The sequence below is a fragment of the Mytilus californianus genome, unplaced genomic scaffold (assembly GCF_021869535.1).
Source record: "Mytilus californianus isolate M0D057914Y unplaced genomic scaffold, xbMytCali1.0.p SCAF_5, whole genome shotgun sequence".
Classification (NCBI taxonomy): Eukaryota; Metazoa; Mollusca; class Bivalvia; order Mytilida; family Mytilidae; genus Mytilus; species Mytilus californianus.
Window position 1 is genome coordinate 40,624,887 of NW_026262701.1, and position 12,852 is coordinate 40,637,738.

General features: G+C 30.9%; 2 protein-coding genes across 2 annotated transcripts in view; both read right to left on the minus strand.

Annotated features, from left to right (window-relative positions):
- Window positions 1-7,050, minus strand: part of LOC127702087 (perlucin-like protein) — a 34,368-nt gene extending 27,318 nt beyond the window's left edge. The window contains exon 1 of the mRNA XM_052206105.1: window positions 7,021-7,050. The gene's annotated coding sequence lies outside the window, so the exon portion shown is untranslated. The remainder of the gene's footprint in view (window positions 1-7,020) is intronic.
- Window positions 1-12,852, minus strand: part of LOC127702084 (beta-1,3-galactosyltransferase 1-like) — a 139,937-nt gene that overhangs the window by 91,355 nt on the left and 35,730 nt on the right. The gene's annotated exons all lie outside the window — the stretch shown is intronic.

Consider the following 12,852-nt stretch of genomic DNA (forward strand, 5'->3'; position numbering starts at 1 on the left):
TGGTAAAGATAATTAATCATTCCCTTCATTTATTAGATTTTAGTTTGGTTCAACGAAATTTATACGATATATTTGGTTTACAGTTTGATTCAGAAGAAACACCGACATAGCTAGATAATACAATTAATTATCTAATTACTACCACAATTTGATATTAATAGTATTGTAATTTTCATTGTTATTAATAAATGTAATGTCAGTATTAGTATTGCAAATCTAATCTTGAATCAATCCTAATTCTATCTTAGTTTTGGGAAATATTTTTACAAATTGAAATGTGACGTCACTTTGTGTGTTTTTTTAGAATTTCAAATGTGACGTCATTTTGTGCGTTGAGGCTTTGGCTAACTCGGCTGTGTATTTTTATGTGTTGGATTAAGTTGTTTTATGTAATGTATCCGTTTTTATCCTGTAGTTAGTCCCCACTTCGGTTTTATCATGTATATATATAATAAAATTTACTGTTTGCAAAAGTATAAATTATTCTAAATAATAAGGATGTTCTTGTCCCAGGCAGAAAACCCTGGCCGTGTTAGGCGCAACTTTTTGGAAGTTTTGGTCCTCGGTGCTCTTCAGCTTTGTACTTGTTTTGGCTTTCAAACTTTTTTCATCTGATTAGTCTTGTGTGGACGAGACGCACGTCTGGCGTATTAAATTTTAAACCTAGTACCTTTTGTTAGCTATTATTCGTGTGTTTCTTTGACCTATATGTTCCCCCATTCATTTGTATTGTAGTCATGTCATGTAATGTTGTAATTTTAATGTTATATTTAACATTGCCATAAAAGCGGAAGGTTTGGCATGCCACAAAACCAGGTTCAACCCACCATTTTTTTCTTAAAATGTCCTGTACCAAGTCAGGAAAATGGCCATTGTTACATTATAGTTCGTTTCTGTGTGTGTTACATTTTAATGTTGTGTTTTGTTGTGTCGTTGTTCTCCTCTTATATTTGATGCGTTTCCCTCAGCTGTAGTTTGTAACCCGGATTTGTTTTTATATCTATCGATTTATGAGTTTCGAACAGCGGTATACTACTGTTGCCTTTATATAAGACGGCGTTGTACTCTAATCAAGGTATTAAGGACCATTTAATAAAAACATCTATGGGATACAGGGCTAGTTCTGCTCTAGCAGCTATATCAACAGCTTGTTTACTAAGCCATAGTATACATTTGCAAAATTTTAAATGTATCTTCCCCACTTGGCTACTATCAATCATAGCTAAAAGATCAAATTTACTCATGTCTTTATTTTGTGCTCGTCTATCAGCTCTTATTATTTTCTCATAAAAATCCATATACCAAGTTTCGGAATTATACATGAGAATGGGTTTAACTTAAGGGATTCGAACAATTTTCTGTATAGTTTTATAGACACATTTTCTAATGGAGAAAGATATTTAAAGAGGAAAAATAAATTTAGTACCTTTCTTAGCCAATTCAATGTGTGATGAAGTTAATTTCCCAGACGCTTCAATTAAATTTCCAGGATTTTTATATTTTAAAAACCTTTTCTAGTTTGTCACCATTCAGGTAAAAATCATATTTATTACATAATATATTCTTCTGTTGAAAGACAATTATTTTAGTTGTTTGTGTATTTATTGTGAGCTGCCTGTAGAGTTATGTAGACCTTCAGGAGTTTCAGATAATAACAGAATGTCATCTGCAAACATAAGGCAGTTCATTGACATTTTTTGTAGAGTCACTCCAGGTTTATAGTTTTCATCAAATATTTCTGGTAGATCATTTATATATAAATTAAATAAGTTTGGACTCATATTATCCCCTTGTTTTCACTCCTCTATCAATAGAGACAAATTCAGATATATTCTCCTTTAATTTCACTGAAGCCTTAGTATTCGTATACATATTTTTTATCAGATTATAAAATGTCATAACAATGTTCTCAATTTTTGTTAGTTGATACAAAAGACCTAGCCCCCACACTGAATCAAATGCCTTTTTTAGGTCTACAAAACATCCATAAATCTTTTTGTTTTAAAAGTTTATATACTGTGGATTCATTATTATTCGTTGGATACCAATTTTCGTGGATTTCGTGGTTATCCGGGAACCACGAATGCCAATGTCCAACGAATTACAAATTTTGTTTAGGAATTTATGCAGACTTTGGCAAAACCACGAAATCAAATATCCACGAAAATGCAAGTTTTCCTCAATCCACGAAAATTGGTACCCACTAAAATAAATGAATCCACAGTATTTATTGAACAGAGTCTTTACTATAAACACACCATCTGAAGTCCTACTGTTCTTCTTAAATCCTAGTTGCTGGTGGCATATATCATTTTCAAATAAAGTAAGTAACCTACAATTTATAACGATATTAAATAATGTGCTTAGACAGCTCATCAGAGAAATTCCTCTGTAGTTTGAAGGATTTAAATATAGGAACTATAAATGATTTATTCCAATTTTCAGGATATAGAGAGGTAGATAATATAAGGTTAAAATATTTAGTTATAACATTACAGAACTACTATGTTTTACAATATCAGATCATATCATACAAATTTTATCTGGTCCACAACTTTTCCCACTTTTTAATCTTTTAATTTGTGTTTTTATTTCAGATATAGTTATTGGTTTATCACTGTCTTTTGAAGTAAGTAACTTCTCTGTTTTACATAGTTCTTCAAAAATACTGTTCTCAAAATTTTTATCAATCTATTCAGGTCTACCCTGAGTTTTAAAGTGATTTGCAAATTGACTTAAATCAATCATATTCTCATCATTCTTGTCCTTATTTTTTTTTTATTGTTCTTAATAGCTTCCAAAATTCTTTGCTTTCATTTGGTGACATGTTGTCTAGTTTATTCAAAACATTCAGTTTAAATTCTCTTTTTTTATGTTCAGAAGCTTTTTTAAAATGTTTTGAATAAAAGAAGTATTTCAGTCTTATATATTGGTCAAAGGGAGATAACTTTAATCTTTTACTATTTTAATTAACAGTACTTTATGCAAAAAAAAATGAGTCTGTCCAGTTAGATATTCTTTTTCCTTTCTTTTTAAAATATTTTTTTCTCATACTTTTATGTGATAAATTTATATAAATGTCTGAACTAAAGTCTGTAGCTCTGTTCAGTCCCTCCTGTGTATTTTCAAAATGTGTTTGTTGAGAATTGTTTAATTCTTCATCTATATATTTTTCTCTCATCTCATTCTCAAGCAAGAATTTTGAAGTCTTTGTCCATTTCAATTCAAAATCTATTTTTTTATTTTTATTATTTACATTTGGTTTTTTTCCATCACATTCTAAATGGGTAACAATTTGATTATGATCTGAGAAGTATGAAGGAGTTTTAACTAGAAAATAATTCACTCAGGAGAGCAGACTCTCACTAGTTATTGCATAATCAACTACACTACACCCTTTCATGTTAAAAGTGTCATATTTCCTAACAAATCTCCAATTAGAATGCGGAGTTCAGGGCAGAACACAGAGGTCTAGTAACGAAAGCCCTCCATTGTGGGTTTATGGTTTTATCTTGTCAATGACTTTTTCTAGACAGTTGAAAATCTGATTTAAAGTTATCTGGTAAAATATGAGCCATATTTATGTTATTTTCATCATATGCTACAAAACCAAAATAATTAGATATTCTTGAGTTAAAATCACCAATTGACAAAAACTTTCCTTTACTAGAAAGAAAACTTATTTCTGATTCCAATCCTTCATATTCATTGTTTTAATAAGGGGAATTTTTTGGTGGAATATATATGCCACATATATACAAATCTTTTTGAAGTCCAAAAATTGACTGATTTAGTTTCATCCACAATCTATTCTGAAATTGTGCTACATTTTTTTAGATAAGTTAAATTTCTTTTCAAATGTTTTCTTATAGTAAACAATAATCCCCCCACTATTTCTCTTTGCTTTATTAGCTTTTATTAGTTTTTATTACAATAAAAACTATATTCAGGTATTTGGATATCAGGTTTCTTCCCTTTCCAAGTTTCTATCAATATATTAAGGTCATGGTTTATCAATTCCAAGAAATCAGGGCCTCTGTGTTTCTATCCCAATCCATGAACATTCCAGCTAGATATAGAAACAGAATCTATAGATGAAAATTTTAAATAAAACATGTTAATTATGCAAGAAATCTCCCCATTCAAGCATATAAATTCATATGCAACTATATTTGAACATATTTATCTTTTTCTAAGATGTTTATGACAAAAAAAATATCTTGTTTGACATATATATCCACATTTAGATCAAGTTCACATTTTGAATTTATACACAGTCCCATACACACTAACATACCTAAATACAATTATGCCATATACACACAAATACAGAGACCTGGTACAAATCTATGCATTAGTATATCTATATATATATGTTGAAAATAAATTTCATGTAGATCAAATCTCAAATAATTAACAAATATTAAGCTAAAGAAACTATCATATTCCAAAATATGATAATAGAGCTTAATTATTATCATTTTTTTTATCACTATTTTTGAAATATACATTATTCTCTTAATTTCAAATAAACTTGTAAGTTAATATTGGTTTTGATTTATGACTCAAGACAATAAAATAAGTGCCAATACACAAGAAATTATCCTATACCTACAAGATAATTTATTTCACATGTTCTTTCTTGTATTTTTATATTAAAATTATATTAACAGTCAATTTTCAATTGTGACAATATTAAAAAGTAAAAAATCGTATAATATCCACATTCTTATGGATAGTAAGGTATATTTTTCTGGTATATTTTCTAGATTCCCAAAATCAAAGTTAAGAATAATGAGTTTAAATTTCAACAATTTTTATGCAACTTTAACAGGTAGTAATATCTAACTCTTTAGTACAATTCTTTCAAAAGAGATGTTAAAACCCATTTAAGCTTTTTTTCAGCATTTTTATGATGGATGGATTCATGCATTTTACTTTTGTCCTTGTACCATGATCATAATCAAAATATTGATAGCAGAATGTATAAAAATCAATGTGAAAACTAACTAGAAACAGTTTTTTTAATTTGGGACACAGCATTTTATTCCAAAATAGCCCGTGGCAATTTTTGTTTTTAAAATTTTGATTACAGTACAATGAAATCTTACCCTTGTTGTCATTCATGCTTAGTTACTTAGTACACGGAAAAAGTATGTACTATGAAACTTCGAAGGCAAATTCAAGCAATTTGATTGGACGAGAAGTTGTAAGTATGTGCTAAATATGTATAGATACTGGGTATACAATTTAATTTGGTATATGTAATACTATGTATATACAAATATTAAAAAAAAAATAAAATTTAAGCTTCTTTTGAATAACTGAAATGAGAAATAAATAGGGTATTGCATTAAATACATTTGCTTTGGTGGTTTGACATCTAAAGTTTTAAAGATGACAAAAAGAATAATGTTCAGCATAACCAAAGACATTATGCATAACGTAGACATTTAATTGACTTAAATTCATAAACGAAATTATTTAATCAAAACCATTTCTATCAAAAATTGCATTATGCATAATATAAATCAGTTTCCTGATAAAAATTGCAGGTTGTTAATGTAAACGGCAATTAACTTAGAAAAAAATATCATCCCACATATATTTATAAACGAGTATGTCATAACCCCTACACCTCGCTGAATATCACCGCATCGGTGGTCTCAAGGTAGCGTGCTCGCATCGATTGCGAGGTTCGAAGGTTGGATCCCAGGCCCGGTCAAACCAAAGCTTAAAAATGGTACTTCCTGCTTCTCCACTATGCACGGGGCATTTTGGAGTAAGAGCAAAAACTGATTGTCCTGCAGTCAGAATAATGTGTCAACGGGTGGGCTAACATGTGTTCCTGAGGTCTGTTACCTTGTAAACTATCACGTTAAAATCCAACTCAGTGTGTCGGTATAGTACAAAGCAGGGTTCATATGCACATGACATTAACATGTTCTCATCCTGAATATGCATTTAATTTGCCACTGGACTTTTAGCAGCCATCCATCGATCCAGAATGTCAGATTTTGTTAAGACACAATACATGTCTTATTTTAGGAATTTTTTTTATTAACATAAAACCGTCAAGAACAACAAATCATTTTATTTCCCTCTTAATCGGGGTTTGTCCCCTTAATCACTATGATTAAATCTTTTACAGAATTAACCTATTTAATACATTTTTTTTAAATTCACATGAAATGAGTTTCTTGTAATTATATAGGGAAATTAATGAACCAATGCATGCATGCATATATACTAAACTAAGTCCTATATGCACTTATATTTCTAAAATAGTTTTAAGTTTAGAGTTTGAGTCAAGCTGGTTAAAATTAGGATAATGGGTTTTAATTGCATTTATAAGGGGATTTCTAATATTACTGCTGATTTGGCAATGAAGGAAAAAGTGTTCCTCGTCATCTAAAATTTTACAAACTTTACACACTCTATGTTTTCTTTGAATTTTCTTATATCGACCTATTTCAATTTCCAAGTTATGGTCTCTTATACGGAATTTTGTTATACTGTGTATTGCTATTGCAGACGGACAATTCATCATTCTTGACATTTAGTCAGTCCTTTACATTTAACTTGATTTTCATACAATCAGCAATTTACACTTGAAGAAAGTCTTTTTTTAATTTGAATTCTTTCCCAAAATGTTTCAGGAAAATACCAGAGACAAATCAAATACATGTGTTTTAAACGACTCAAGTATAGCATTGTTTGCTTTGATACCAGCTTGTGCACGCTGTATTAAATTTATTTTAAAGTGAATAAATTTCTATTGTCTATTATCTAAAATGTTTCTGAATGGAACGCCCAATAACGTGGACTTAATGTGAAAATAAAATGTTTTACATTTTTAATTCCGGAAGAACGAAAATAAATCGGAGGTTTAGTGGCCATCAGAAAAAAATCCCAAACATTAACAATATTTCAACTGTAATGTACGCTGTTGTAATTAGAGTGAAAAGTATATAATTGATTTTATCCCGGCTGAATGGTAAAAGAACATGAAGAACTTACCAATGTTTTCGATTCTTCGTTTAAAAACGCTATGTGTAAAGACAATAAGCATACTATCAGAATTCTGAGCAATTAAAATGAAACTCGATAACACAGAATCTATATCCATTAAAATGAAACCTGAATAGCGCACGAAAGGTTCTCAGAAATTTGACATGCAGAAAAAATAATGATCACGGTTAACACATTAAATTTACATGAAAATGAAAGTTGTTTCTTTGTAAAGATTGCAATATACGAACCATTCGTAATATCCATGTACCAGGTTAACCTTTCCTTTAAAAAATACGTCATTTACACCTGTTGCATTTCAATATATTGTTACAAAGGTGTCTGTCTGTTTCGTATTTTTCTACTTAATGCAACCCAATATAATCTAAAACTCTGCATGCCTGGAATCTTTAGATTATTCCATAAAATGTGCACATACACAAACTGTGTATCGATTTTGGGGGGAACAGTTTATAATAATTCCCTGCATGAGTTATCGTAAACTTGTGCGATATCAGTTGAATATTGAATAACATAGGTTTTTTTTTTTCCATTAAATATATTTTAGATGGGTCAAATTACTATCCAGATGAATATGAAATAGATAAATAAAATAATAACTATGCAGAAAATTTTGTAAATAAAATTCAAAACAGTTTTCACTTCTTTTTAATTCCTTAATGTCATATTAATATATTCATAATTATTCTTGTGCGTTTAAAATAATGTTTGGTGCCCAAAAAATAAGCAAAACGCCGATTCAACCTCAGACACTTTAATTATTATATCTTTTAATTGTCATTATTAGCTCAAATATTCCCACACAATTATCTTTTGGTTAAAACTGTATGTTTCTACTAATCCGATAATGGATTTCGTATCTACGTGTCAAAGACAGTTTTGTCAGATTATCTAAACAATGGACAATAATTGCTTAATCCGTAGTTACATGTATTTCTTTATTATTCTGTTTTATATACTTCTTAAAAATAATTTATATTCAGTTTTGGAAAGGTTCCCGAACCGTAAATACCGGACTCAATATTGTAACATCGTTTATATTCTTATTGGATCGTTTATAAATTGTTAAACTTTATACCGACTTGAATCTTCATTTAATACCCAGCAAATAGTCTGGCTATACACTTCTAAGAATGCTTCACATAATTGACCTTATTTGTAATTGTTTACGATGAAAGTTTCTGTGTACGGTCGTGATAGTTTTAATCCGTTTTCTCACCTAAAATTAGGATTTTGTCAAATTAAATTAATGATGAAAATATGATATATGGGTTAACCTCAAGAAAAGCCCTCGAAGTGCAAACGTGTATGTGATTAAACAAATTATGGTTCAAAACTAAAGGAAATGACAAACACCAAATCAGACCTTTTCAATTTCATTATGATCCCATTTCTATTCAAGACAGGCTCCGTGTTGAAGACCGTACTTTGACCTATAATTGTGATTTTGTACATAATGTGACATGGATGGAGAGTTGTCTCATTGGCACTCATACCACATCTTATTTATATGAAATGTAAACCCATGCTATTCATGATAAACGACTGAAATTCATTATCAATATATTTTTCAAAATTAAGTATTAGATACAGAACAAAGGTAACAAAAAAACAGGCTGGTAACAACCGTTGTCGTACAGTTTTCTGCACGAGTAGTCAGGTCAAGTCCGAGGCGATAGCCGAAGAGCTTGACCTGACTATACAAGTGCAGAAAAACTGTACGGCTGGTTGTTACCATCCCGTTCATTTTATTACTTTTGTTTTGTATCTGACTTGTGCGACGTTTTCAATTAGAAAGTAATATGTTTTGCATTTAAGACGATTGCATAATTAAAAAGATTGAACACAAAAATGTTGCATACCAGTTAATGTACCACGATGTTTTGAGATATTTAGTCTTTAATAAATTAGTATTTTGCGTTATCACTTGCGCTTTTCAATTGTATCAGTTGTGTTCGAGGAAAATGTAAATTATTGCTTATTCCTTTGATACATATTAGTGAAGTAGGAGTCGATTGAAAAGTTGAGAGAGGGGGGACTTCTTCAAGTGACAAGCAAAAAAAAAAGGCCTTGAATCTATATTTTCTATCATAATAGTCTTAATAGTCTAGACATAAGTTAATGTCCTCTTTCGTAGCCACTTTATATTTAAATAACAAAATTAATTGCTAAAGGGGTTGATGTGGAGGGGGGGGGGGGGGTCCTTATAGTTTTGTCCCTCACCTTTTCAAGTGTGTAATGCGGTTATGGTCCCCTTTCCCGGCTCCTACACCCCTGCATTTATATATACCCCTCCACACCAAGACAAAATGCATACATACGTACAAACAAACAAAGTCAAATTAAGAAATATGTTTTGCCTCCTCCATCCCCCATTTTGAAATCAGGAGGGGGGGATTGCCCCCTTCCCCGGCTCATACCCCCCAAAAAAAACAAAAAAACAAAAACAAAATAAATAAGAAAATAAAACAAAAATATGAATAACAGATTTAAGACTATTAAAAGTCCAACGAAGTACATGTATGCAATAAGAAAGAGTAATCAGACAAACGTAATACAACATGTATAAATATTGTCAAAATCAATAAAATGAATATAAAAAAGCTGTTTCTCTGTTTTATTGGGAATAACATTCAATGAAAAATAATTTATTTTGTCTTGTTTAAATTTTTTGATCCACTTATTTAGGTATCATTTTTTGTTGTTGTTTAATTTCATGCTCATTACAGTAATGTGATATTCGAGTAGACCCAAGTATTGATCACGTGACACAATCTATTTTTCAGTTTCCATCCCTACAATGTATATCCAAAACGGGTGGACGTTTATTGACATTGAGACTGATTTTCTGCTTTCACAATTCGACTTAAGCAAATGCCTTGAAGGGAAAATCCTCCGTATAGTTCGATTTAGACGATTTAAAAGATTTCAGCTTAACTGCAAAACAATCCTACGAGAGGTTTGTACATGGAATCATTTTATGGTTGCAATTACTCTTGCAGTCAGTAACTTCGCAGACACTTTATTTAATTTCAGCATTTTGGGACATAGTTAGCTTTTTTATAATTATGATTTTTATGAACACTTTTCATATAAATTGCATTTATAAAACAAGGTAATTAGGTCACAAGGTGTACGATAAAGTGCCTTTGAACTTACTGCATGCACGAGTGACTCTATTCATAAAAAGTGTCCGTTTAGCACATACTTACAACTTCTCGTCCAAACAAATTTCTTAAATTTGCCTTCTAAGTATATGTAAGAGAATGATAATCTTTTTCTTCTTGATAAAGTACGAGAGTTAGCGAGTACTTATCATGAAGTAAAGGATTACATGTATCATTCTCTTACAAACTTAGAATATTGTAAAGTGCTCAAGGCTCAATGATGTCTTGATTGGTTGTATTCAAGAAATAGTTTTATTGTTAGTGTAAATTAAATGTTTGTAATTGATGCATGACTTCATTTTTCAGCATTTCATTTATTGGTTAGTTTTAGTGATGTAAGGACTTTCTTGACTTATAATTTGGGAAATATTTAAAAAATGCGTTATAGACATTAGGTGACACAACAGTAAAAAGAAAAGGTACGAATTGTATATGTTTCCTGATTGTGAGTATGAATGTAAATCATGTAACATTTTAGTGAGGAATAATCAAAACTCGAGTTGTAAATATGTGCTAAATTGGATAGTCTAATTAAGTGCTCCGACCCGTCTAAATTGCATTTAATAGATAAATTCAAGAACACTTATCGTTATCTTGATGATATTTTTTCGTTAAATAATCAAGAATTTTCTAAATATACTGCCGAAATTTACCCAAAGGAACTTACTTTAAATAAATCAAATATAAACGGTAATAACTGTCCTTTCCTAGATTAAGATATTTCTGTTTTACACGGGAAACTCTACACTAAAATTTACGACAAAAAGGACGATTTTTCGTTCCCTATTGTTAACTTTTCTTTTTTGGACGATAATGTTCCTTTGGCACCATCTTACGGTGTTTATATATCACAACTCGTTCGTTATGCCCTTGTCTGTTGTGACGTTTTGGATTTCAGTGAACGTAAACTATGTATTACTGGTAAATTATTAAGTCAAGGATTTCGTTACCACAAATTACTTAAAACCTTTACTAAATTCTTCCATAGATATAAAGATTTGGTTTGGAAGTTTGGTTGTACCTGTATAAAACTTCTTTTTAACCGTATAACACTTCCTAATATTTACGGAGAAGTTGTTTACAGAGCCCGGAAATTTAGATACGATCCAAGTAAACTTATCGATCCTTTAAATAAACTTATTCTAAAAGGTTACCTATTCAACACTTTTATAATTAGATCTTTGAATATTGTTTTTATTAGTATTAATATTGATTTTGTTATCAGTACTGTAGATTAAAATCAAACTAAGTATAATTTTTATATACATATGCACATTCATGGCTCTACAATATGGCGATACCTGTATCTTGGCATTGCAAATACATCTAACAAAAACACAGAGTGGACATGGCAGGGTACTTATACATCCCCACAACAAAAAGACAATAAGTACAGATCTGAGAGTACTCGCAGTTACTGACAGCTAGTTCAAAGCCAATAACAACTAATGAAAAAATCATGCATCTATGACTAAAATATGAATCAGTACACATATAGTTTGTTCTTATGTTGTACTGTTACACCACTGTCCCAGGTTAGTAGGAGGGTTGGCGCGCCTTCAAACTAGATTAAGCCTGCCACACTCTGTATGTGCCTGTCCCAAGTCAGGGACATGTAATTCAGTGGTTGTCGATTGTTGCTGTTTATCATATTTGTTTTTCGTTCATTATTTTGTACATAAATCAGGCCGGTAGTTTTCTCGTTTGAAATGTTTTACATTTGCCATTTCGGGGCCTTTTATAGCTGACTATGCGGTATAGGTTTTACTCATTGTTGAAGGCCGTACGGTGACATATAGTTGTTAATTTCTGTGTTATTTGGTCTCTTGTGGAGAGTTGTCTCATTGGCAATCATACCACATCTTCTTATTTTTATATTAACAAAGAATGTAAATTTGAGAACAACACCGTTTCTTTTTTTTGAAATGAACGTAATTCTACTACTACATGTAACCGTGTATTTAAAATAATCCACACCCACTAACCATGTATTTTGAAATAAAACACACCCACTGACCTAACATTTAATATACACTGTTTCCTCGTGTTCCCTTTTAACCAATGATATTCCTGGAAGTGAATAGGAGGTATTAAATTCTGTCGTAGAGTTGTCACTGGTTCAGACGTACTTATAATATAATTATTTCTGTGACTGCATCCTACATCTGTCGTAGAGTTGTCACTGGTTCAGACGTACTTATAATATAAATATTTCTGTGACTGCATCCTACATTAATTTGTAAGATCCTCTACGATAGATAATTCAGCTGATCTGTAATATTCCATCTTCATGCCTTATACATCATGTTCTGTGTTACGACGCTAGATAAAAACTGACGAGGAAAGGTAACACCCTGCTACCGAAAGCTTGATTTTTGTCGAGTCTATGTGGTCGAGTGATTAGCGCGTCGGGCATAGTGCAAGGCGATTTGGTGCCACGATATCTCAGTAGAATGAGTTCGAATCCCGGCCAACTGTTGTTGTAAATGCACTTTGGTTTTATGAGTCTTTGTTTACTCCTTGATTTTGATTGCGACTGTCTTTCTTACATGTATAAAAAAAAAACGCAATCGACACCAAAGAGATTCACATTGTGGTTCGAGGCTGATATTTTACAATATCAATGTGTATAAGTAAGAATATACCTAAAACA